A 26,719-nucleotide genomic window follows, 5' to 3' on the forward strand; every position below is an offset into this window, starting at 1 on the left:
TATATTATGTGTTTTAGTAATGGCGATATTAATGCATTATATTTCTTGTGTTAGCATAACTAGGCCTGAAGCTTTCAGATGGCAGTCACGTAAAATGTTGTCATTTCTTTTTCTCCAACATGAATTTTTCCACTAGGTTGTTTTGCGTGACTAGTAAAAGAGCCTATTGTATTATGTGTAAGTTTTACATTGCAGTGTACTGAATTGTTTCAACATTGGAACATGATGACTGAAAGGAGAAAAGTAATATTGTTTTAAAAACTTGTTCTCATGGGAAGGAAGAAAATCGTCTTGTGCCATGGGAAGGAACGTGGATTGCACAAGTGATGTACACATTTTTAAACTATTGGAGTCACATGGAAAGGAGAGATGACGTCACACCAAGCCTGGGAGTTTCCTAGTGTTTCAAACTTGATTTGTTCCAAGGGTCTGATTGGATATTGCCCTTTTTGCGTGATGTGGACTGTTTTGAGTATTCCCAATTAGGGAAGGACTTACTAAGTTTGAGGCAGTTCCTTTTTTGAATCTTGTTCTGTTAAATTGTCCTCTTGGATGTTTTCTGTTTTCCATGCGCAGCCCGTGTTCTGCACTTCCCCCTGATGGTTTTTCAACGGACTTTGCTGATGATCTACATGCTTTGCTAGCAAATCTAAATTGAATGCTGAACCTAGGAGAGGTATTTTAATGCAAATATTATTTTCCCCTGACCTGCTTTTCTGAGTAGAAGTTGGCATGCGGAGACATGTCTTTTATTTTTCATTGTTAGTCTAACTATGCCGGAGATGGATGCTTTTCCAAATTATTCTTGTTTCCTTTTGACTTGCTCGCATATGTAGCCCGTTCCCATACATGCTTGTTCTAATTTGGTTAGTAGTAGGGAAAACCTATGTCCCAATCCCTGAATCCAGTCCATGCAATTGATTTGACTAATGAATTCACTGTCTGAACTGAAGTGTTTCACAAGTGGTTGCTTTATTAATTTGCATTTTCTTCTTGAATGTCTAACGGTGTTGATGTTGAGTAGATTAAACTTGTTTCGTAAATTTGGTCAGCATATGGTGTTCATTTATTTTTACAACTTGATTTTGCACATTATTTATGTGACTTTGGCATTGTGGTTATAAAAAAAGCTTTGAAACTTTTACTTTGATTGGAGTATTCTTCCGTGGCCACATGGGTTATGGTGTTTACATTTGTTGTTTGGGTTTGAATTGATTCTGCATGGTAACCACACTTTTCACTGGGTCAAAAGATCCCATTGACCTCTGGAAAGGAAGTAAGCGTTTCTCGAATCCTGCAAAGGATGAGGAAAATGCGTTAACAACCTAGATCCGCTGATGGTGCTGCTGGAATATGTCAAGCCATTGAGTTCATAGCACTGTTGCTGGCTAATCAGCAAATAGCCCTTTATTGTGGAGCAGCAGTGCCCCCACCATGGGTGATTGGCTGAAAGACATGACACTGCAATACTACCAGCGAAATTTACGCATCATTGCAGCCACAAACCTCCAGACCCACAGACATCTGGCAACCCCTCCGAATCTACCCCTTAACTTTAGACACTGATGATACCGCTGACTAAAACAAATATTCCATACCATTTGTCAACCCTGTAACAGAACGCCTGATGAAATACATTTGTGCGTGTTACCCCTTTCATTACCAATACCACCAGGCCTCTATCCCTATGAATCTCCCCCCACTAGCCTCCCAGTTGCATGATGTCTCTACTTTCGCATGTTAAATCATGCAGAAAGACGGTCTTCGGAACAAAGATGTCACAAGCATAAAGTCATCCAAGTAATATGACTTTATTCATCAAAGATACAACCTGTAGCAAGCAACATGATGGCAGCATTCAGAAGTAATATAAAGATCCCATGAGGAATGCCGATGACTTCGAGAACTGGCATGCATCAGGCCTTTGCAGGTACAAGTACATTACAGGAAAACTAAAAGTATTTCAGTATAAGTACCTGTGTATCTTTTAACAGTTGGCTATAAGCCAGTGACGCCACTCTTAGCAGACCTAAAACTCTTTGTGTCAAAGACAGCCTTGTTAGTGGTCACAACATCTACCAGGTGCATGTGATTAGCTGCACTGGGGCGCCACCCTGTACACAGATGTGCATCGAATACCTGCATGGGGTCTGTGCACTTCCTGAGCATTGTTAGTACCAAGGTGGATGAAAATTCCTGTCGCGCCGACTGCACAATACGTGCACCCCACACATTACTGAGACTGCTGGCTTCCTGGGCTGTCTGAGTTGCTTGGTAGTAGTTTAGTCATGTGTTTATATATTACCTTGTGGAGGCCTCAGGAGACTGGAAATCAGTGGGCCGAAACGCGTTGGCGTGTTCATTGCAGAGTCCACCACAGCAGTGTAAAGAGGAAAGTGGATAAAGGTCGTTATTAAGTGCTTGAAGGACTGATTGCTGTACCACAGACTGGCATCCAAAGTTTTAACTCACAGGTGGACCTTACAATTGGACGTCTTATTGCCTGAATTGAGATATCAATAATGACAATGTGGTAGTTTTAATGCATGAGTTATGCACAATAATTGCTAAATATTTCAAGTAATAGATGTTTTGTTATGGAGATGGTTGTTTAGTGAGATTTATTTGACATACATTTCTACTTGACTAGGACAATGAACAGGAAGATTTTGTTTTTGTTTTAAAGGATCAAATCACATATATATATTCACTTAAAAAAAAAAAATGTTATAGGGACTCAATAGTTAGGCTCACATTTTAAATGTACAAAAAACATAATTTGTGCCCTAAGGTAACTTTAACTTGCGCCACCGCCATGCACAGTTATGTCATCAATAATTTTACTGCAAATGTTACAGTAACATCAATGGTGTTCTAAAGGATGTCATGAGTGCTGTAATATCTTAGGAAATTAGCAATGCATGGCGAGGGCGTGAGTTATAGTTAGTTGAAATAACACTAACTATAATAGCTGAATTTCTGTGGTTGAGTATGTTTAAAATATGAGCCAAACTATAACCTCCCTGTAACCTTTGGTTTTTTAAGTGAATTTCTGTACGTATTTAAATTCTGTTTCCTAACTATAACGTCCCTGTAACCTTTGGGTTTTTTTGAGTGAATTTCTGATTATTTTTTTTAACAGAAAGTAATTTTAATTAGTTACTCCAGCCATCTCCCATATCCAGCCTAAACCCTAAAAACACCTTCCCTCCCAAAATCCCATAACCACCCTAAACCCTAAAAATGCCCTTGCCACCCAAAAACCCATACCCACCATACACCCTAAAATTTCTCTTGCCACCCAACAACCCATACCCACCCTCAACCCTAAAAATTCCCTTGCCACCCAAAAAGCCATGCCACCCTAAAACCCCCATGTGTCCTTGCCACCCACAAACCCATACGACCCTAAACCCTAAAATACTCCTCACCACCCAAAACCCATACCCACCCTTAGCCCTTATATTACACCTGTCCCCCTAAAATGCATACCCAACCTAAACCCTAAAATTACCCTAGTCACCAAAAAACCCACACCCACCCTAAAAATGATCTTGCCACCCAAAACCCATACCCACCCTAAATCCTAAAATTACCCTTGCCACACGAAAACCTTTAGCCAACCTAAACCCTAAAAAACCCTTGCCACCCAAAAAAACATACCCACCCTAAAATGACCCTTGCCACTTAAAATCCTATACCCTCCCTAAAATCCCATACCCTCCCTAAACTCTACAAACACCTTAAAATCCATAAACCCATACCCACCCTAAACCCTAAAAATTCCATTGCCACCCAAAAACGAAATCCACCCTTAAACACAAACTTGTCCTTACCACTCAAAAACCCATACCCACCCTAAACCCTAAAATACTCCTTGCCACCCAAAACCCATACCCACCCTAAACCCTTATATTACGCTTGTCACTCAAAAACCCATACCTGACCAAAACCCTAAAATTACCCTTGCCACACGAAAACCTTTAGCCAACCTAAACCCTTAAAAAAACGTTTGCCACCCAAAAAACCATACCCACTCTAAAATTACCCTTAGCACTCAACATTCCATACCCTCCCTAAACCCTAAAAACACCATAAAAGCCCAAAAACCCATACCCACCATAAACCCTAAAAATTCCCTTGCCACCCAAACCCCATACCCACCTTAAACCCTAAAATAACCTTGCCACCCAAAAACCCATACCCACTCTAAACCCTAAAAATGCTCTTGCCACCCAAAAACCCAAACTCGTCCTTAACACTCAAAAACCCATACCCACCCTAAATCCTAAAATACTCCTTGCCACCCAAATCCCATACCCACCCTAAACTCTTATATTACACTTGCCACTCAAAAACCCATACCCAACCTAAACTCTAAAACTACCCTCTTCACCAAAAAAAAACACACCCACCCTAAATCCTAAAAATTCCCTTGCCACCCAAAACCCTAAAACTACCCTTGTCATGCAAAAACCCATACCCAACCTAAACCCTAAAAAAACCCTTGCCACGCAAAAAACCATACCCACCGGAAAATTACCCTTCCCACTCAAAAACCCATAACCACCCTAAAATTACCATTGCCACCTAAAAACTCATTCACTCGTAATTCATTGTAATAGCATGCGTGGTAAAGGCATTTTCGTTGTAAAGGCATGCTTGGTAATGTTGCATGCATGGTTAAGCCTGCTTGGTAATGGCATGTGGGGTTCAGCTTTCGTTGTAGAGGCTGTTTCCCCTACAACACTAACCATAATTTCTATGACAAAATGAACCCCCTCATTTTGTTCCTTTCTAAATTAAATGTTTTAAGTTTTTACTAGTTTGACTCAATCAAGATGGCGTCAGGTGTGCCTCACGTTTGTCATAAGTAACACTGTTAGCACTCTTGTTCTTTAGAACAATCTGGGAGGCTGCAGTAGAACACAAGGGGATTAACTGACAGGCTGCCCCTGTTGGAAGTGCATGTTTTACTGAGACTGTCAGACTTCATTCTCACATGGCTGAAAAAGATAGTGTGAATTTACAGAAAATATGCTTTCATTTTAGCTTCTGTATCACCTTCCATCATCTCTATTGGAAAATCATGAGAAAACAGTTTTCTTTCAAGCATGATTGATGAAATCCCAGCAGGGTGAAATCACCTTAGAACACACCGCAATTTCTGAAAGTATTATGGTACCATCAACAAATGATTTACATTTTAATTAAAATTTGTTATCACACGTTATACTTTCTTCTTTCTGTGACCCTCAAAACCGGCCATTTACTACAATGCATTTCAATGGGGTGCTATTGCATATTGGTCCCAGGATGGCTGACATCACTTTCTGGTTGAAGTGCTGACAGCCAATCAGATCTCACAATGAGATCTGTGCTTAGGCTCCGCCCAGATATACTAATTTGGTTTTCTTTTAATAGCTCAAAAACTACCAAATGGATTTACACATCAGACAAAGTGTGATCTGTGGACCAAAAGCTAGCTTTCTACCGAATTTGGTGTAATTCCGTCTGACGATTCGGGCTGTAGTCATGTTCAAAACTCCTATGGGAAATTACATGGGAAACACACTCCCCTCCTGATTTCCCCCAACCCCCCCCCAACCCCTCTTTTTTTTTAGCCCGCTTGACAGATCACCCTGAAACTTTCCATGCGCAACAAAAATTACCGGCACACTTTTTGGGGGAAAAGTTTGTGAATATTTGTCAAACGCCAAAGATATAGACAAGTCAAAAAATGCTTTTTCTATAGAAACATAGCCCTAACTATAAATACCTACTGGCGACCTCCAGTAGGTAATAATAAGTTGTATGCCCTATAATAATGGGTGTATCATTGTAGACAAAGCACTACAGGGTAATTATTCTTGCCAGAGAACCCACTACTTTGATTAGTATTTGAAATCCCAGCACCTTTGCCCGTTGGCCCCTCTTCATAATGTTTCATTGAAGAAGGTGGATCTTCACACTCACACTTCCTTCATCCTGAAAATATTTTTGAACTTCCACCTGAACAAAGATTCTGACTTGGCAAGGAAGTTTACAGGAGTGTAGCGGGTTCTTTATCTCCACGCAGGGTAGATATTGGAATAATTCGATAGGCGCAGGTTGTGGGGGAAGAATGATTTATTTATTCGTTATTAAGGTTGGGGTTTCTCTTGTCTCTGTTTATTCTGTCCTTTTCCTTCTTGTCAGTTCACCCAGTATCCCCTTCTCTTTCTCAGGCTCCGTTCGGGTTTCCGCTGTGGTCTGTCCTAATTGGAGGGGATTCCTGTCTGGTCTTGACTGGAAGTAGCAGAGGGTCTCCCCAAAATAAAGACAGAACGAAAATAGGTAAGTGTAGAGGTAAGTAAAGTTTATAGCGGGTTAGTAGGGGTGAGGGTAGGTATATGTGGTTGGGGTGAAGTATTTAATAATCACTCGGTGTGCAGCACCTGCCCGTGTTGTGCCTAGGTTTCTTTTCTTTCCTCGAGAGGGTGATTCTTTTCCTCTCTCTCTCTCTTCCCTTTTGGTTGTTGTGAGGTTAAGGGGGGGGGGGGGCGGTTATCACGGATGTCCCCACTTCAAATGAACTCTCCTTCCTTATAGGACCTTCCTTTATCCCTCCCTGCAGTCCCTATGCCCCGTAACCACTGTGGTAGAAATTCCCAAGGCTGGTACGAACGTACCTGTAGGGGCCACGCCCCTCCGGGGACGCGGCCGGCTCTCTCGCGGTCTCCCGACTTTGTTTCGGCAGGGCCGGGAGGCGCCCTGGGGTTTCCCTCCGTCCTTCGCGGGTCTCTTCTCGGATCGGGCTCTAACTCCGTCTTTTTCCGTTCTCGGCTCTCTCGCTCTCTTCGTCTCCTCTCTTCCGGTTTCTCCGAACCCTTTTCCTCTAGTCCGTCTTCCTTTTCCATGGTTCCTCCGGCTGTTGTCACGCCCCCGAGGCTTCCGTTCGTGCCCCGGGGTTATGGCCACTCAGGCTCTGTAGCCGTACTGGGAGCGGCTTCGGTGGACGCCCGGCTACACATCCCCTCCCTTGAATGGGGCTGTTCGAGACCCAGAGGACCCGGGAACCTGGACAAATAATCAGCCTGTCCCATGAGATCCCCAGGGAGATGGAAAACCTGAAAGGAGAAAGGTTGAAGCTCCATGAACCATCTCAGAATTCGAATGTTGGTATCTTTATACCACGAGAGCCAGGTAAGAGGAGCGTGGTTCGTATATAACATAAAAGATCTTCCCAGGAGGTAGTATTGTAAGCTTTCGATCGCCCACTTGATGGCGAGACACTCCAGTTCAATTATAGGATACTTTTGTTCCCGGGGAAAACATTTTCTACTAATAAAGACTACTGGATGACTTATGCCTTCTTTATCTTTCTGGAAAAGTACAGCGCCCAGGCCCACATCCGAGGCATCAGTTTGTAGATGAAACGGGAGATCAAACTTGGGACACTTTAAAACAGGTTGGGTAGTAAGACACCGTTGTAGGGCATGATAACTATGGGACTGCACTGGGTTTAGACTTGAGATGTTTTTCGGCTGTCCTTTTCTCAATAGATCTGTCAGGGGTGCTGCTAAAGTGGAGTAGTGTGGTATAAATCTCCGATAGTACCCCACTAGGCCTAGGAACAAACGGATCTCCTTCTTTGTACTGGGGGTGTTTACACGTAAAATGGCCTCTATTTTATTAATTTGTGGTCTGATGACACCTCTCCCTATATGGTATCCCAGGTAGGAGATCTCATTGAATGCCAATCGGCTTTTGGATGGGTTGGCTGTCAGTCCTGCTTTCTGTAGGGCTGTAAATATTTTATCCAAATGTAACAAATGGTCCCTCCACGTTTCGCTATAAATGACGATGTCATCCAGATAGGCGGCTGCATATCCGGTATGAGGTCGTAAAATGGTATCTATGAGTCGCTGGAAGGTGGCGGGCGCTCCATGTAACTCGAAAGGGAGAACATTAAAATGATATAGGCCTGAGCAGGTAGAGAAGGCCGTTTTTTCCTTATCGGCCTGTGCTAAAGGAATTTGCCAGTAACCTTTAGTCAGATCAAGGGTAGATACATATTTGGCCTTCCCTAATTTCTCTAGGAGTTCGTCTACCCTTGGAAGGGGATACGTGTCAAACTGTGATACTGCATTGACTTGTCTAAAATCAATACAAAAGCGTATAGACCCATCCGGGTTCGGTACTAACACCACGGGAGAACACCAGGGACTTTGGGAAGGTTCGATAATGCCCAGATCTAACATTTTTTCTATTTCCTTCTCTACCAGCATCTTTCTAGCTTCGGGAATACGATAGGGCCGCAACCGAATTACCTTCCCAGGTTGAGTTATAATTTGATGTTGTACTAGGGTAGTTTTCCCCGGGATCGGCGAAAACAGGTGGGAATGACCGTTAAGGAGTAGGGTTAATTGTATGTTCTGTTGATACGTGATTTCGCTATTCCTATTGGGTTCCTCAGGCTCAGAGGGTCGGTCAGTGGGACACCATCCTATATCTAGTTCCTTAACCGTATTTACTAAACATCCCGTGGTTTGATCTCCTATAGGTTCCTCCCATTTTTTAGCAGATTGACATGGAAGATTTGTAACCTTTTGGGATTGGTCGAGAGTTGGACATTGTAGGTAACCGGAGTTACCACTCCTACCACTTGATAGGGGCCCTGCCATTTTGCCAACAGCTTGTTATCCGAACTGGGGAGAAGTACCAATACTCTGTCCCCTTCCTTAAAGGTTCGCAATTGCGTATTTCTATCGTAGTACCATTTTTGCTTATCCTGGGCCCTCTCCATATGTTCCCTAACGTTCTCCCATACCGTTTGTAATTGGACTTTTAAGTCGCTGGTATATTCCAGAAGGGCTTTTTCCCCGTCTTCTTCCTCTTCCCACTGTTCTGCGGCCATGTCCAATAATGTCCTAGGTTGCCGCCCGAACACTAATTCGAACGGGCTGTGTCCCGTGGAGGCTTGTTCATGTGTTCTGATGGCGTACAATACTAACGGGAGCTTCCTATCCCAATCTTTACCTGATTCTGAAATGGATTTCTTTAGGAGAGTTTTCAGGGTGCAGTTATATCTCTCGACCAAACCATCCGTTTGCGGATGGTAAACCGCCGTTCTCAACTGTTTAATCCCGAGCAGTTGACAAACCTGTGCCATTAAATTGGACATGAACTGGGTCCCTTGGTCGGTTAATATTTCTCGGGGAAAACCTACCCAGGAAAAGAATCCTATCATGGAATTAGCAACAGTCTTGGTGTTAATACTAGTGATGGGTATGGCCTCGGGTATCTAGTGGCGTAATCTACCAATACTAGTATATAACGGTATCCTTTAGATGAAGGAAGAAGAGGACCTACAATGTCCATTCCTATTCTGGAAAAGGGCACGTCAATAATGGGATGGGGCTGCAACGGGGCTCTTCTCTTTGGGCCGGGATCGATCAATTGACATTTAGGGCACTGTTGGCAGAATTTTCTAATCTGAGAGAAGACCCCAGGCCAGTAGAACCTTCTTAACAGGTATTCTTCTGTCTTTTCTCTCCCATAGTGACCACCCCCGGGTTGACTGTGGGCCAGATGTAGTACCTGTATCCTATAAGGTTCGGGCACTAGTAGCTGTTTCTTTTCCCTCCCGTTAGGCCCAGTGATTCGATATAACAGATTTTTGTCTATCGTAAAAGAAGGACCTGTATCGTTAGGACTTCGGGGTCTGGCAGTTTTCCATGCATTAAGCAAACTCGGATCTTCCCTTTGACAACTACGGAAAGGAGGAAGACCGGTAAGGGTATGGACCTGTGTAATTACCCCATGGTGGTTTGACACCCCTTGTGCATAGGATTTCCTTGTTTCTCGCTTTTCTCTTCTCGTAGGTTTATATCGTACAACTGGGGCATGAATTGGTAGGTTAGAGAAGGGAGCATTCTTCCACCAGGTATTCATGTCTTCTTTATTCCGGGTACTATCCAGAAGTATTGAAAAGTCCTTAAAATCTGTTCCTATGATGGCTTCCTCGACCAGTCGTTCAACCACCCCATCCGGATGGGGGTCTCTTTTCCTTCCCATGAAAGGTTAGCCCAGATAAGGGGATATTCTCTTGTTTCCCCATGTATGCAACAAATGGATACAGTGAGTCCCAGAGTGAAGGCATTACTGTTCATTAAATCGGCTCTAATTACGGACTGACTGCAGCCTGAGTCGATGAGGGCCATAGTCAACCTCCCATTGATTAATAGTTCTTTCTTGTACTGGGTTTCTTTCCCCCCTGTGAAGAAGACCCTTCCTCTGGTAACCCCTATCTCCATGGGTTCAGGTTTTTCAGTCTTTAGAGGACAAACCCGGGCGATATGACCCCACTCTCCGCAACTAAAACATTGAGGTTGTTGCATGTAGGGTCTCTCCGTTGCTCAAGTTTTTCCTAGGTCTTCTACCGTTCTTCGTCCTAAAGACGAGGTTTGTCCGGGGTTCTGTCGGATCAGATTAGGTGGTGAACGGGGGAGGGGCGTCTTGAACTCGAGGGAGCGATGAAAAGCACAGGCCAGCTCAATGGTAGCGTTGGTATCAGGGTTCGGGTGTTGTTTAATCCAGTTGCGAGTATTTGTGGGTAGGGCGTCTAGATACTGCTCTAAGAGGACAACCTCGATGATATCTTCCCTATTAGTCCCGATAGGTCCTAGCCACTTGAGACCTAAATCTTTAATCCGAAAGTATAATGCCCTGGGATTCTCGGAGGGTCCCCACTTGGCTTTCCTAAACCTGACCCGGTAATGTTCGGTATCAAAGCCCACTCGCTCCAGGATACTTTTTTTTATGTCCTGATATGGTGTTGTGCCCCCCGGGTTTACCGCTTGGTATGCGGCTTGGAGTGTCCCCGTCAGTAAAGGGGTGATGTACTGTCCCCATCGATCCTGAGGCCAGGTGGCGGAAGTGGCAACGCGTTCAAAGTTGGTAAAGAAGGCGTCCGGGTCTTCGCCTTCCTGATACCTCTGTAAGACTGAGCTGGGTACATTCGGGTGTACTCGAGTGGCTGCAATGGTATCCGTGAGACTTTTTAATGTATTCCCATGGACCAACTGGTTGTTGGCCATGATGGTGGCCTGACTTTTAAGGGCAATCTGTAGGGCTTCTCGTTCTACTTTTGCTTCCTTCTGTTGCTGCTCCCACACAATTTGCAGGTGTCGTTGGCCCTCAGCTAATTGCTGCATCATGTCAGCCATTGTAGGGGTACCCTCCATGGTCTCTATTGATCCTTTCGACTATTCCAATATCCCACTTCTGACACCACTGTAGCAGGTTCTTTACCTCCACGCAGGGTAGATATTGTAATAATTCGATAGGCGCAGGTTGTGGGGGAAGAATGATTTATTGATTCGTTATTAAGGTTGGGGTTTCTCTTGTCTCTGTTTATTCTGTCCTTTTCCTTCTTTTCAGTTCACCCAGTATCCCCTTCTCTTTCTCAGGCTGCGTTCGGGTTTCCGCTGTGGTCCGTCCTAATTGGAGGGGATTCCTGTCTGGTCTTGACTGGAAGTAGCAGAGGGTCTCCCCAAAATAAAGACAGAACGAAAATAGGTAAGTGTAGAGGTAAGTAAAGTTTATAGCGGGTTAGTAGGGGTGAGGGTAGGTATATGTGGTTGGGGTGAAGTATTTAATAATCACTCGGTGTGCAGCACCTGCCCGTGTTGTGCCTAGGTTTCTTTTCTTTCCTCGAGAGGGTGATTCTTTTCCTCTCTCTCTCTCTTCCCTTTTGGTTGTTGTGAGATTAAGGGGGGGGGCGGTTATCGCGGATGTCCCCACTTCAAATGAACTCTCCTTCCTTATAGGACCTTCCTTTATCCCTCCCTGCAGTCCCTATGCCCCGTAACCACTGTGGTAGAAATTCCCAAGGCTGGTACGAACGTACCTGTAGGGGCCACGCCCCTCTGGGGACGCGGCCGGCTCTCTCGCGGTCTCCCGACTTTGTTTCGACAGGGCCGGGAGGCGCCCTGGGGTTTCCCTCCGTCCTTCGCGGGTCTCTTCTCGGATCGGGCTCTAACTCCATCTTTTTCCGCTCTCGGCTCTCTCGCTCTCTTCGTCTCCTCTCTTCCGGTTTCTCCGAACCCTTTTCCTCTAGTCCGTCTTCCTTTTCCATGGTTCCTCTGGCTGTTGTCACGCCCCGAGGCTTCCGTTCGTGCCCCGGGGTTATGGCCACTCAGGCTCTGTAGCCGTACTGGGAGCGGCTTCGGTGGACGCCCGGCTACAAGGAGCTTTTTGATTAGACCTAATTTTCTGATGATACCTTCTTACACCTCTGTTTATCACAATTCTCACAGATCGAGAATTGGAAAGAGTCTGGGTGGAAGAGTATGATCTACTTACCTACATGGTGTCTTCGTTTGTAGGCTATTTACCATTATTGGTGCCCACAAGCCATCAATCAGTTAACATCCAAATTGAAAGATGTGCAGATGTGCTGGGATGGGAATGTGGTGTGTATGACATACTCATGTACATGGTAATGGCTTGCACAGCACTGTATGGTCCTGCCACTAGCTGGCAGGGATACCTTCAGGCGGATAATCATAAAAAACCTAGGGATTAAGAACAATGAGTCACTGTAAAGATTATCCAAGCTTTTCCATTTTTCTTAATTTGACTTTAACTTAATTAATTTCCGAACTACCCCTGCCAGTGTTACCTAAATTGTACCTTACATAGTGATATATGATCTGGTGGTGAACCACACCTGACTATATATATATACATACAGACATACATACATACATGCACTCAGTCTGATGGTGGTGGCCAGTAGGAGGTTATATTTAGTTGGGGTTATGTTTCTATAGAAAAAACGTTTTTGTCTTGCCTATATCTTTGGCACAGTTTGGCGAATCTGAACAAAATTTTCCCAAAAAAAGTGTACCTGCGAGTCTTGTTGCCCACAGAAAGTTTGGGGGTGATCTGTTAAGCAGGGACCAAGAAAAAGGGGAGGTAAACTTTTTTGCTTTTCCCATGTTAATTCCCATAGGATATTTGAACACAACTACAGCCTGAACCACTAGACGGAATTACACCAAATTTGGCAGCAAGATAGCTGTTGGTTTGCAGAATGTGCTTTTGGTTATTTGGTGTAAATCCTTTAAGTAGTTTTTGAGATATTAAAGGGGAAATACATTTGTATATCTGAGGTTGGAACATTTTTGCGACAATCGCAACGTATTCACGAATGTGTGTGCGAACAGGAATGCTGTGATTGGCTGGGCGCCACCTAACTAGAAAGTTGCTGCTGCCATTTTAGGGAACGGGACACAGTCCCCAAGGCTGATAATTGAAATGAAAAGTGTCATAAGGGGTCAGGGTGGAGTTAACCTGACCTCAGGGATGTGATATAGGGGTCTTTGAGGGTGAAATTATGACTTTAGAATGATTTTTTTCCCACGATGCGCAATATTCATGAATACGTTGCAAAGCTCAGCGATGCCCTCCCGTGTAACATTGTGGCGAAATCTCAAATATGGGCAGCAACAAGAAGCAATCAGACACTGTCCCCGGGCTGAATATTGAAATGAAAAGTGTGATAAAGGTCATGAGTGGAGTTTCCCAGACCCCAGGAACATGATATAGGGGTCTTTGAGGGTGAAATTATAACTTTATAATTATTTTTTCCATGATGTGCGATATTCGCGAATACGTTGCGACACTCTGCACAGTTCCCTGTGTAACGTAATGATGAATTTGCAATTATCAGTGACCCAAAATTTTTTTGAAAGAGTTACTCATATTCTAATTGATTCACTCAGAGATGTAGTCAGAAACCTATATACCCATTCACTCACCCAGTAAGAGACTTACACAACCACTCAGACCCACTCAGACCTTCTCACACAGATCCACAGAGACACTCATGCACACACTCCCAGATCTACTCAGTCGCATACACCCACTCATAGACCCACTCAGACCCTCATGCAGCCATCAAAGTCCCACTCAGATCCTTATGTGCCCATTCACAGACCCACTCAGACCCTCATGCACCCACTTTGACTCACTCACATACTGATACACTCACAGACCCACCCTGAGTCTCTCACACCCATTCACTTATCCACTCAGACACAGATGCACCCACTCACAGACCCACTCAGTCTCATACACCCACTCAAACCCAGCCAGACCCTTACGCTGCCATTCCCAGACCCACTGAGACTCTCATGCAGCCACTCATAGACCTGTTCACAGACTGACACATTCACTCACTCACAGAACCTCATGCACCCACTCACAGACCCTGTCAGATACTGATGCACCCACTCACAAACCCTGCGAGATACTGATGGACCCACTCACAGAACCACTCAGACCACTCAGTTTCATACACCCTCTCATAGACCCACTGAGACACTCATGCACCCACTCACAGACCTACTCCGAACCTTAAGCACCCACTCAGAGACCCAATCAGATCCTCATGCACCCACTCACGTACTGGCTCATACTATTACGCACCCACTCGCACACCTACTCACACACAGTTGCACTCACTTACAGATCCACTGAGACACTGATGCAGCCACTCAGACTGAGACAATCATGTACGCACACACACTCCTTTGGACTGACTTTCACACTCCCTGAAAGACGAGAGAGAATGATACAGAGAATGAGAGCCACTCAGTCTATTACATGCAGTGTCAGACACAGTCAGAGTCGTAAGTGAGTTTAGAGAGTCATTTTGAAGGTGAACTTCGTAGTCTGGTGTAGATAATATTTTATATATATAGTTTAAAATTTTGACTAGGTTGGTGTGTAGTAAAAGCCTGGTTTTGTTTTGCATATTTGCGGGTATGTTGTTATGTTATTTAAATATGTAATTTAAAAATTAAGAAAATATTTCTACAGGAAATTACCAATATTTTTGGGCAATAGAGTGGCCCTGATAAGAGCCTTTGTGTTCATTGTAAGTATGTGATAGCTAGATGTAAGACCGGATGCAGAGTTTCAGGCTGGAAAGAAACTCTGTTGCCTTCATCTGTGAAGTGGAGACCGTCACTTCTATATATACCATGTATGTCAACGCGCAGATTGTTACTGTAGACACAGCCCATGTTATGGTCTCTGGGGAATCCAGAAACAGTTTTATTAACATGTTTCCTGGCTGTGTCAATCTGTGGACTGAATTGAGTTGACCACTTCCACTTTTGTCTTTCGCATATGTTGGAGTACACCAAGACAGTGTGAGGAAAAATGTCATTAATTGTGCAAAGATATCCTTTATTAGGATTTCAAGTCCTATCCCAGTCAGTGTGCCCAAGTCATTACCACCACTGTGCACAATCATGAGGTCAGGAAGTTGGCAATCTCTAATGCTTTAACCAAGGTAGCAATTGATGCCACTTTATCCCTCTCTGGCCAATCCAATTAATGTCCACATTAGCCAAACCCAAATCTCTTTGAATGCCACTCGTTCTAGCAGCCTCTCTAGCTCAAAACGCATAGCTTTGGCCCATAATTCACACTCTAACCATTTTGAAGTGAAGCAGCAGTAGCAGACATGAGGAGGATGGGGCTGAAAGAGGCAGTTTTCCAAATGGGCTGCAGTTAAAATAGAGGTATGTTCCTGGTTTAAGAAAAAAATACATTTCATTGGATACTGTGAATATGCAGGTGACTGAAAATAGGTAGTGACTTGAAAGGATTAGTAACTAGATCTATGATTGGCTGTGGTAAAAATACCAAATTGTAAGACAGACTTTGATATCGTTTTGATCGTGCACAGTACATCACACCTGCTGCATCTCATTTTGTAACTAGTATGCCCCTTTCTGGTATGTGCTGTGAACTTGTGACCTACCGGTTGTAGTGGGTTGCTATGGAAACTGTGCTATTGGGAGAAGGGTGTTAAAGAGAGACTTCTGTCTTTCTAAAACATTTTGTGCTCATTATTTTTAAGGACAGGATTCCTAGACAGGGTTTGCTAATAAAGTGTGGTATAGTTTTGAAGGCATAACTTTACAAAGCTAAATATGTTTTTGGACACCCTTTTTTTCACTAATTTGTTGTGATGATCACAAGTAACTCGTGATCATGGATAAAAAGCCTACCATATTCAGCTTCTTTGTAAAAGTGGATGAAAGGGCTAAAACATACTAACCATTCAAAAGTAGACTTACAAAAGTGAAATATGAAAGGTATGTTTTTATTTGCTCACATCCACAGTATCACATAGTGCAAAGTTGAAAAATTTATTGTTGCTATGTGTAAGAGTGTGACCCATTCTTATGCTTAGACTACTGAATCTATCTTGTAAGACCAAGAGAAGAATTTCAGCAACAAACAATTTTTAGGTATGTGAATTACATTTAATTATGAGGGGGGGGGGGAATGTAAAAATACATTTCTATGTGAGATGGTTAAAACATAGTATGAAATATATAGTTCCACTTTAAAAGTACTTGACAGCATCTGAGTGGTAGTGTGAGTGATTTCATAGATTAATAAATATGTAAGTAATACACAATTTTTCTAAGGTACTGAGTAGCTGTGTAAGAAGTTGGTTTGGAATATGTTGTCAAGGAACTGTATATTTATATAAATGTGCTGTTTTACTACATACTCTAATTGGTGCACACTCAGGTGGTCATTCTGAGTTTGGCGGACGGCAGAGACCGCTAGCCAAACTTAACCCGCCACCTGACCGCTAGTGCCGCCAGGACACCGCTGGCCCTATTCCAAGTTCACCACAGGGCCGGAGGGCAGAAACAGTGTTTCCGCCTGCCGGCCCTGTGGAGAAGAGGGCCTTAACATTGACGCTGGCTCAGAATCTAGCCGGTGCCAATGTGGTGGTACAGCGGGTGCAGCAGCGCCCGTCGCGCATTTCACTGCCCGTAATCCAGGCAGTAAAATGTGCAACAGAGCTGTGCATGGGGCCCCTGCAATGCCTTTGCCAAGCGCATGGGCAGTGGAGGGCCCGCCAGGGGTCCCAGCACCCCCATTCCACCATCTTTTCCACGGTGGTGATAACCACCATGGAAAGGCTGGCGGATGGGACTCAAAATCCGGAGGGCAGCGCTGTTGCATTACAAATGCCGGGACTGCCAGGCTGCAGGCTGACTGCAGCCTGATTGTGTCGGCGGTTAGACCGCAGTGGCTCTGCCACGGTCAGAATGGGGCAGATCGGACCACCACTACCGTGGCGGTCTGGCTGCCAACCCGAGTCTGGCACTTTCAAGACCGCCAAACTCGGAATGACCACCTAAGTATTAAACTTAAACTTCAAAATTTAGTACAAGATGTGACAGATTTACATGTGTCTATGTGACGTGGTGCTCACAAAGAATGTATTTCTTAGAAGTTTGGGAATCGTAGTCCTATTTCCACCATTTTACAAGAGGACTACAACACTCAGGATTGAAAGGGAAATACATTTACTGCAGGTGTAAGTGTAGCATTAAACTGTGAAAGGTGACAGGTGTGTATTAGATATGTTACAGTAGCTGTTGATAAATTATAGGAGAATTTTGTAAGTGCTTAGATGGTAAGATGTTCTCTAAAGTAATACTGAATGAGATGTCTAGTTCAAGCCTAGTAGGTGTAGTTAAACATGCAGTCTGTAAACACAGCTCCGACTGCTAGTGGAGACGGTGTTTATGGTCTTACACTGCAAGGTTGTCATGCCATGTACAATCTGTTTGTGAATTTTCAAATACATGTTTAAGAAGATATTACTCATTTCTGAGATATGCTGCAGATATATCATAATGAAACAAGCAATTCCCTAGGAAGTATTGCCAATGTAACTATTTGGTTAAATTTCGATCACAAAGAATTAGTAAAAAACATGTGGCAAGCCTCTGATTTGGAATATGGAGACATACTAAAAGACATTAGAGTGGGAGTCCTGACAAAACAGGGGAAATGTGCTTTGGAAATTCGCCTTATCGGGAATTTATTCCCTTCTCCCGTTACTGCACAAGAATTAATGTTCAGTTTCATTAAAGAAGAGAAATCTATAGTTTGTTTAATGCCAACATTTTGAGTGCTCAAACTTTAATGAGAAATCACTAGGACTGGAAAAAGAAGATATTTTGGCAATCACAGCTATTAATAAAATGGAACATCAGGGAATCACAATACTACTGACAGAAAAACTACAAGCAAAGTTGGATTTTTTGTAGAAATCAGTATAAAAAAACAGCAGGATTAGAGAAGCATTTACAGGTCTGCAAAAATTGACAACTTATTTTGACACAATTTAAATATTGAGGAAGGTTTAGTAAATGGTGCAATGGGTAAAGTTATTGATTTCATTATTTTTTCCAAACAGAGACGAGGTAAAATATTTGGCTATAAAATTTGATCAGACAGATGATGTGAAGAAGATGGGCCAGTGTGTTGTATGGTTTTTGCTAGTAAAAGACATATATCTGACTGCAACAGTTTCCTCTCTCTTTAGCATATGCTGTAACCATCCATACATCACAAGGTTTAAAGGTAGATGCAGCTTTGGTTAATGTTGGTAGTTCTGTATTCAAGGAAGGACTGTCATATGTAGCAATGTCCTGATTTAGAACATTGTCTGGTTTGTTATTGATTGATTTTGATGAGACTAAAGTTAGTGCTGATATAAGCTGTGTAAGAGAGTACAATTGGTTAAGAACTCCATACGCTCCTCATTTAGGGCAGTACCCGGTTTATGGGAAACAGATACTCTGCCCAAAGAGGAAGATTACAAAATAGTGTACAGACCCTCAAGAAAAGAAAGGACAAAAAGAGAGCAGAGAGCATGCTAAGAACAGAAAACTGGAAACAGACAGAGAAATTATAGATTACCAGTTGGACAACAGTTCAGGTGTGAACTGCTACACGAATGTTTTTCTCAATGTACTGTTCCATTAACCCCATGTAATAACCAAATTGAACAAAAATCAGATAAGAGAATGTCTTCTGCACTATTTAACTTTCTACAACATTTGATGAGTGACAGAAGTGTAATACATTCTGCCTCAGGCATCCAAGACCTTTTAGATATATGTACAGGATCAATAATATTTACTCAACACTCAACAAGAAGCACAAGAATTGATGGTCATCCTTGGAGTTTTATAACAAGAAGATGTAAATATTGATGATCTTTTTGGACTCAGTTACAAATGGACTTATGACTGTGAAGACTGTTTTTTTGCATCTAGCACTCAAATCAGTTCTGAACAATTTCTTTACTTAACATTACTACATTCTAAAACTGTGCCTTTGAGAACTTGTATTGAAATGCTAACCAAAATATGACCTGCTGTAGGAAATTACCCTCTTTTTGGCATGTTACTACAAATTTCTGCCTGATGTCAGTGGGTTTGACTGTGTCACTGGAGTCCTGCTAACCAGGACCCCAGTGCTTATACTCTCTCTCCTCTCAAATTTGTCACTACATACTGGTAACCCAGTATTTCATCCCAAATTGGAATACTGGTGTCCCCTTATAAGTCCCTAGTATATGGTACTTAGGTTCCCAGGGCATTGGGGTTCCAAGGGATCCCTAAGGGCTGCAGCATTACTTTTTCCACCCATAGGGAGCACATGCAAAGGCTTCTACATGACTGCCATTGCAGCCTGTCTGAAATGGTGCATGCACCATTTCACAGCCATTTACACTGCACCAGTTCACTTATAAGTCACCTATATGTCAGGCCTTCCAAACCTGAAGGCTGGGTGCAAAGTATCTGTGTGTGAGAGCACCCCTGCACTAACAGAGGTGCACCAGCGTCATCCAGGACCATGTTCCCGGACTTCGTGAGTGTGGGGATGCCATTTTACGCGTGCACTGGACACAGGACAATAGCGTTGTCCAGCTTCACAATGGTAACTCTGAATATGGCCATGTAAGGTGTCTGACATCTGGGAGTTGTACCCCAATACTGATTCTAGTATTGGTTTTTCAATTCCATGCACTCTGGGGGCTCCACAGTGAACCCCCTGTACTGCCATACCAGCCTTCTGAGGTTTTCCAGACAGCCCCAGCTGCTGCCACCTCACAGACAGGTTTCTACCCTCCTGTTGCTTAAGCAGCTCAAGCCCAGGAAGGCAGAACAAAGCATTTCCTTTGGGAGAGAGGTGTTACACCCTTTCCTTTTGGAAATAGGTGTTACAGGCATGAGAGGGGTAGCCTCCCAGAGCCTCTGGAAATGCTTTGAAGGGCACAGATGGTGCCCTCCTTGCATAATCCAGTCTACACCGGTCCAGGAACCCCAAGCCCCTGCTCTGGCGCAAAACTAGAAAAAGGAAAGGGTAATGACCACTCCCCTGTCCATCACCACCCCTGGGGTGATTTCCAGAGCTCCTCCAGAGCGCCCCTGGGTTTTGCCATCTTGGATTCCAAGGTGGTGGGGCCCTCTGGGAGCATCTGAATGGTCAGTGCCAGCAGGTAACACCAGAGCCCTCCCCTGATAGGCGCTTACCTGTGTAGCTGACCAATCCCCCTTTCAGGGCTATTTAGGTATCTCTTCTGGGTGTTTCCTCATATTCGGATTGTAAGACTCCAACAGGAATCCTCTGCATTCTTTACTTCACCTCCTACCGACAAAACTGTATCTGGAACCTCCAGGAACTCTACAAACTGCAATAAAGAAGCAAAGACAACTTCTGCAACATTGTATCTTCAGCTCCTGCCAGCAACTGCAACTGTTTCCAGGTTGTGCATCCTCTGAGGACTGCCTATCTTCAGCCTGCACCAAAAGAACAAAGGAGTCTCCTGTAGTGTCTGCCGCGCGTGTGAAACGAAACTACACGCGCGGCAGAGCCGCTTGCACGAGCCGTTTTCTCGGTGTTCTGGACGCACGTGTGGGGGCGCGAGGGACCGAGGACGCCGAGAAGACGGCAGTTGGTGGAGGAGAGGTCGAGCGATCTGCGGCGCGCTGCTGGGGTGATTATTTGGACATTTTAATTTATGCTGTGACTGAAGCAAGAAAATAAACAACGCTTTGTTCACTTACAAACGTGTTTTGGAAGCTGGTTTCTCCTATTCAGCATACTTTATGTGGCGACAAGCTGTGGACTGAATCACCCAAGAATATCAGTAACTCGCGTGTGCTTGGTGTTCTTCTAGACTTTAATCCTTGTGATCAAAGCTTCACAGGAACTTCCTGCTGTGTCTCCCATAACTCTCTAGTCAAAGGGGTGTATCTACAGGAAGTCTACATCCCAAAGGAAACGTGGCAGCCATCTTTAAACGGTAATTTTTAACCAAGAACTCTATATGTTTTTTTTCATTTCACAACTTACGGCGGAGCTAGTAAGTTACTAAAGACTTTATTATATTGTTTTACACTGTCTTAACGTCCATCCAGCTGTCATGCAATCTGTTAACCCTCCACCGCCATTTTTAGAGACACCTGGAGAGCCGGTTATACCATGGAAACAGTGGTATGATGCTTTTGAAACGTATTTAGGGGCTATTGGTGCGTCAAGATTCAGACCTGAAAGGAAAAAATGCTTGTTGCTGCATTCCTTAGGGTTCGAGGGAAGATCTGTGTTTAAACACTTACCTGATCTTCAGCTAGAAGAAGGCGAAGAACTGGATGAATTTGAAGAAGCTCTTAAGAAACTTGTTACCAGATTTGATACACCACCCAGTTTAGTCATAGCGAGATATACGTTTTTCAAAAGGGAACAGAAAAATGGAGAAGACGTCAATACCTATATATCTGCATTGAGGAAACTTGCTTCAGATTGTCGGTTCGAAACATTTACTGATCAGTTAATCCGTGACCAATTCATTTGTCACAGTTCGGATAAGTCTATCAAACAAAAGTTGCTGTCCTTGGGGGATCCGTCTTTATCGGATTCGATCAGAATTGCGAAAAACATTGAAACGGCGATCAAATCAGCCAAGGAATTAGAACGGGCACAAGTTGAACAAATTAATGCAGTCCAGAGATCTGACGACAGACGCAAGATGAACATTCCGTCTTCCACCAAAGGAGAGGTGGCCAAACACAATAGTTTCTTCAAACAAACTAACATATGCTTTAGGTGTGGTTATCCATCACATCTAAAAGGAGGGAAGATCTGTCCAGCAAAAAATGTTCAGTGCAGATTATGTGGCAAAATAGGACATTTTGCTAAAGTGTGTCAAAGTAGCAAAAGTGACAATACTAAGGTCAATATTGTCGCTGGTGAGAATGATGACAAAATGTGTGAATTGATGAATGAAATGCAAGAAATGATTTTGGCTGTGGGTGACCATGACATAAAAAGTGGAAATCCTGATCACTGCATTGATCCTTACATTTTAATACAGGTTGGTGACAAACATTTAAAGTTGTTAGCTGATTCTGATGCCAGAATCACTATGATAACTCAGGAGGTATTTGAACAAAATTGGGGAACACGAAAATTGTTTCCACCAGACAGGTCACCAGTGTCGTACGAAGGTAGGAGGATTGATTTAATGGGGTACTTTAAAGATGTTTTGATTTTCAAAGGACGACACATTTTTGGGAAGGTCTATGTAGCTGTAAAAGGTTTGAACATTTTGGGGTGGTTCCATCAAGGGTTGTTTGGCATGGTTTTGCGTCCAGGTACTGGTGATCGGGTAACTGTTATACGAGATTCCGCTGATATAGAAAATCTGCTTAATCAGTTTCCTAAAGTTTTTTCTGGTGATTTAGGTAGAATTAGAGGACTTACACATAAAATAAAAGTAAAAGACAATGCTGTTCCAATTAAGCATAAATTGAGAGGTGTACCATTTAGTGTCAGGGATGAATTAGAAAAAGAGTTGGAGAGTTTACGAATGAAAGGTATCATTGAACCGGTTGATTCTTCGTTATGGTTGTCACCTTTAGTTGTCGCAAAGAAAAAAAATGGTGAACTAAGAGTATGTGTTGACTTGAGGGCTCTTAACAGAGATCTGGGTGGACTCCCATCCTCTGCCAAAGATCAGTGAAATGCTCTCTTGCATTTCTGGAGCTAAACTCTTTACAAAACTTGACCTTGCTGCTGCTTATCACCAGGTAGAATTGACACCAGATTCTCGTCACTTCACCGCCTTTGTTTCCCTGTGGGGGACGTACCAATATTGTCGCATGCCGTTTGGGCTGGCATCGGCGGCTTCAGTGTTTCAGAGGATAATGTCTACGCTGCTCAAGGATATTATGAAGGTGTGTGTGTTTCAGGATGATGTGCTGATCCATGCGGCTGATCAACGTGAACATGATGAGATTTTGATGCAAGTACTGACAAGGTTCAATTATGCTGGAATTGTGTTAAAAAGAGAAAAATTTCAGTTTCTCCAAACGTCTGTCGAGTATTTGGGGCATGTCTTGACTCCAGAAGGTGTTTATCCCAGACCTGGTCTGGTAGAAGCAATTGTGAAAGCACCTGCACCTCAGGATACAATTGGTGTAAAATCTTTTTTGGGACTTTGTGAGGTCGATTCTAGGTTTATTGAAAATTTTGCCACTATAACCAGACCTATTTCGAATCTACTCAAAACAAAAACAGAGTTTGTGTGGAATGCTGAATGTGCTGAAGCATTTGATGATATCAAACAAAAATTGGGTGCTGTTGGTGTGTTACAATCATATGATCATAATTTGGAGTGTTGTTTGACTGTGGATGCCAGCAAGTTCGGGGTTGGAGCTGTTTTGACACAGTTCAGTGGAAAACTGGAGCATACTATTGGATTTGCGTCAAGAGTGCTCAGACCAAATGAATTACACTATTCTGTAATAGAAAAAGAATTATTAGCATGTTGGTGGGGTATAGAGAAGTTTAAACCTTACCTGTGGGGAAGACATTTTTTACTCCAGACAGACCATAAACCCTTAGTTTCTATTTTGAATGGTACTAACGTCAGGAGTAGCACACCAAGAATTGCAAGATTTGCAGCCAGGTTGTTACAATTAGATTTTTCGGTTGTGCACATTTCTGGAGGAAGGAATGTGAGAGCAGATTTCCTCTCTAGATATCCCATCACGGAAGATGCTGGTGGGAAAGAGGATATTCAGGATGAAAATTGTTTCATTGCAGCCATCGAATTGGAACGTACTGGGTCATTTTCCGAAAAGTGCTGGAAGGAAGCATCGACAAATGATACTGTACTCACTAAAGTCATGAAGTATGTCGAGGAAGGGTGGCCACATGAGAAAAATTTGGATTTTAGTTTTCAACCATTTTTTAAGGTATCTGATGAGCTGTCAATTGAAGATGGCGTGTTACTGAGAAATGATAAAATTGTACCTCCGGAAACTATAAGATATATGATTCTGGAAAAAGCACATGAAGGTCATTACTCTTACAAAGAAAAGAGTGAGAGAATACTATTGGTGGCCGCAAATGGACAGAAACATTGAAACATTAGTCAAGGATTGTCACGTCTGCTCCAATAGTGATAAGACCCTCAAAACATCAACGCCTCCGCTTAAGCCTATTGAATGTCCGTCAGGTCCCTGGGAAAAAATTGGTATTGATTTGTTAGGGCCGTTCAACTCACTTCCTTCTAAATTGCGTTACGCGTATGTTGCAGTTGACTACTTTTCTAAGTGGCCGCATGTGAAGTTTGTAAGTCATGCTGATTCTACATCTGTTGTGTCATTTCTGAAAGATATATTTTTGGAAGAAGGGTTTCCCAAGGAGCTTGTGTCTGATAATGGGGTCCAATTTGTTTCAAATGAAGTTGAAGGTTTTCTGAGTGATTGTGCGGTCAAACATTTGAAAAGTTCTCTTTACCAACCACAAATAAATGGTTTGGTTGAACTCTTTAATAGAGTGGTTGTTGAATGTGTCCAGTGGGCTTTAGCCAATGGGTGTGTGGTTGATGCAGCTGTAAAGAGTATGCTCTGGTTCTACAGAACAACGCCTCACACTAGCACGGGGGTGTCTCCGTTTGAAGCGCTGAGAGGAAGGAAGCCTGCCACGTTATTTAGACCAGCTTGGTTGTCAAAAAAATTCAAACATTCTATGTGTAAAGAACACATTGACGTCAAGGTTCGTTTGGGTATGAGGAAAGCTCAAGAGAAACAAAAAACTTACTATGACAAGAAAAGGAGTGTAAAAGAGTTACGGTTTGTGGTTGGAGATTGGGTGCGGATCAAACTACCTAGTTTTGTCAAGAAAGGTGACTCAAAGTTTTCTGAACCTTTGAGAGTTGACAAAGTGTGTGGTAATGCTGTTCGGGTTGGTGGGCGTAATTGGTGGAATGTGGGAAAAGTGGTAAAAGTTTTGCCAAGAGATGTTCCTTTGTCGCTTAGTGACCCGTGTGAGCTGAATGGAAGGATGAAGGAGTCCGTGATTGTACATGAACCTGGTGGGGTTGAACCATTAAATCCTAAGGAAAGGGACGCTTGCTTCGAACTGGTGCCTGTTAGGAAAAGTTGTAGAGTCCACAAATTACCGATGAGGTACCGTTAAGCGAGGTTTTCCAGGTTTGCTCAAGTTTTAATTTCTCTCAAGAAATGCAAAATGTGATGTTTGGAAATGTAAAGCGTAAGATGTATCATTACTTACATTTAGAAGTATCTAGTGAAATAGGTATTATTACCTGATGTATTGTTTTTGGTTGTTTTCCAAGTTTTTTGGGGTATTGGTTTATTGTTTGTTTTCATGGGAGGGTTGGTCTTGTTTGGTTTTGTTTAAAGAAAAAAAGGAAAACTAAATGTAGTGTCTGCCGCGTGTGTGAAACGAAACTACACGCGCGGCAGAGCCGCTTGCACGAGCCGTTTGGGGGCGCGAGGGACCGAGGACGCCGAGAAGACGGCAGTTGGTGGAGGAGAGGTCGAGCGATCTGCGGCGCGCTGCTGGGGTGATTATTTGGACATTTTAATTTATGCTGTGACTGAAGCAAGAAAATAAACGACGCTTTGTTCACTTACAAACGTGTTTTGGAAGCTGGTTTCTCCTATTCAGCATACTTTATCTCCCTTGAAGTGAAGGAGTCACTTCCCTGCTTCAGCAGGCACCCCTCTGCACCAACAACCGGTGGCGTGGTTCCCCTCTCCTGATGAAGTGCATGGACCCAGCATCACGGGTAGTGGACTGAAGTTGTCCCGGCGGTCCTAAGGTCCAGTTGTCCAACTTTGGTGGAGGTAAGAGCTTGCCTCCCCACGCAAGACAGTACCCCCGATTTGCAGTTGCAAGGCTTGTGTGCGACCTTCCATGAAGTTCTTTGGGCACAACACAGCTCCGGACCCCAGCATGCCTTCCTGTGACACACAGCTTCCTGAATGGTTCTCCGGCAGCGTGGGATCCTTTTGTGTCATGCTGCGTGGGCCTCCATTTGCACCTTCTTTGTCCCCATGCTGTTGGACTCCTGTGCGTGCTGCCTGGTCTTCTGAGGGCTCTCTGAGTTGCTGAGAGCCCGCTCTGCCTCCACCTCCTGGGTAGAGGCCACCAGGTCCCGGGCAGCGCCATTTTTTGCTAACCGCGAGCTTTGCGTGTGCCAAGGCTTGTTGACGGAATCCAGTGACTCAAACCAGACTGCAATCATCCATCTGGTGTGGGACATCTACTGCACCAACCAGGAACCAGCATCTGTCTTCTTGGGTGCATAACTGACTCTCTTCTCACCGTTGGTTCTTCATGCCACTAGATATCCAGAAGCCATTCCTCTAAGCACCACTACGGCTCCTGCAGTGGCAAGGGCCCTCCTGGGAATATTTTCCAGGGTGGGCTTCCCTAAAGAGGTAGTATCAGACAGGGCTAGTAACGTCATGTCTGCATACATGAAAGCAATGTGGAAAGAGTGGGGTGTAAC

The sequence above is a fragment of the Pleurodeles waltl genome, chromosome 5 (assembly GCF_031143425.1).
Source record: "Pleurodeles waltl isolate 20211129_DDA chromosome 5, aPleWal1.hap1.20221129, whole genome shotgun sequence".
Taxonomy (NCBI): domain Eukaryota; kingdom Metazoa; phylum Chordata; class Amphibia; order Caudata; family Salamandridae; genus Pleurodeles; species Pleurodeles waltl.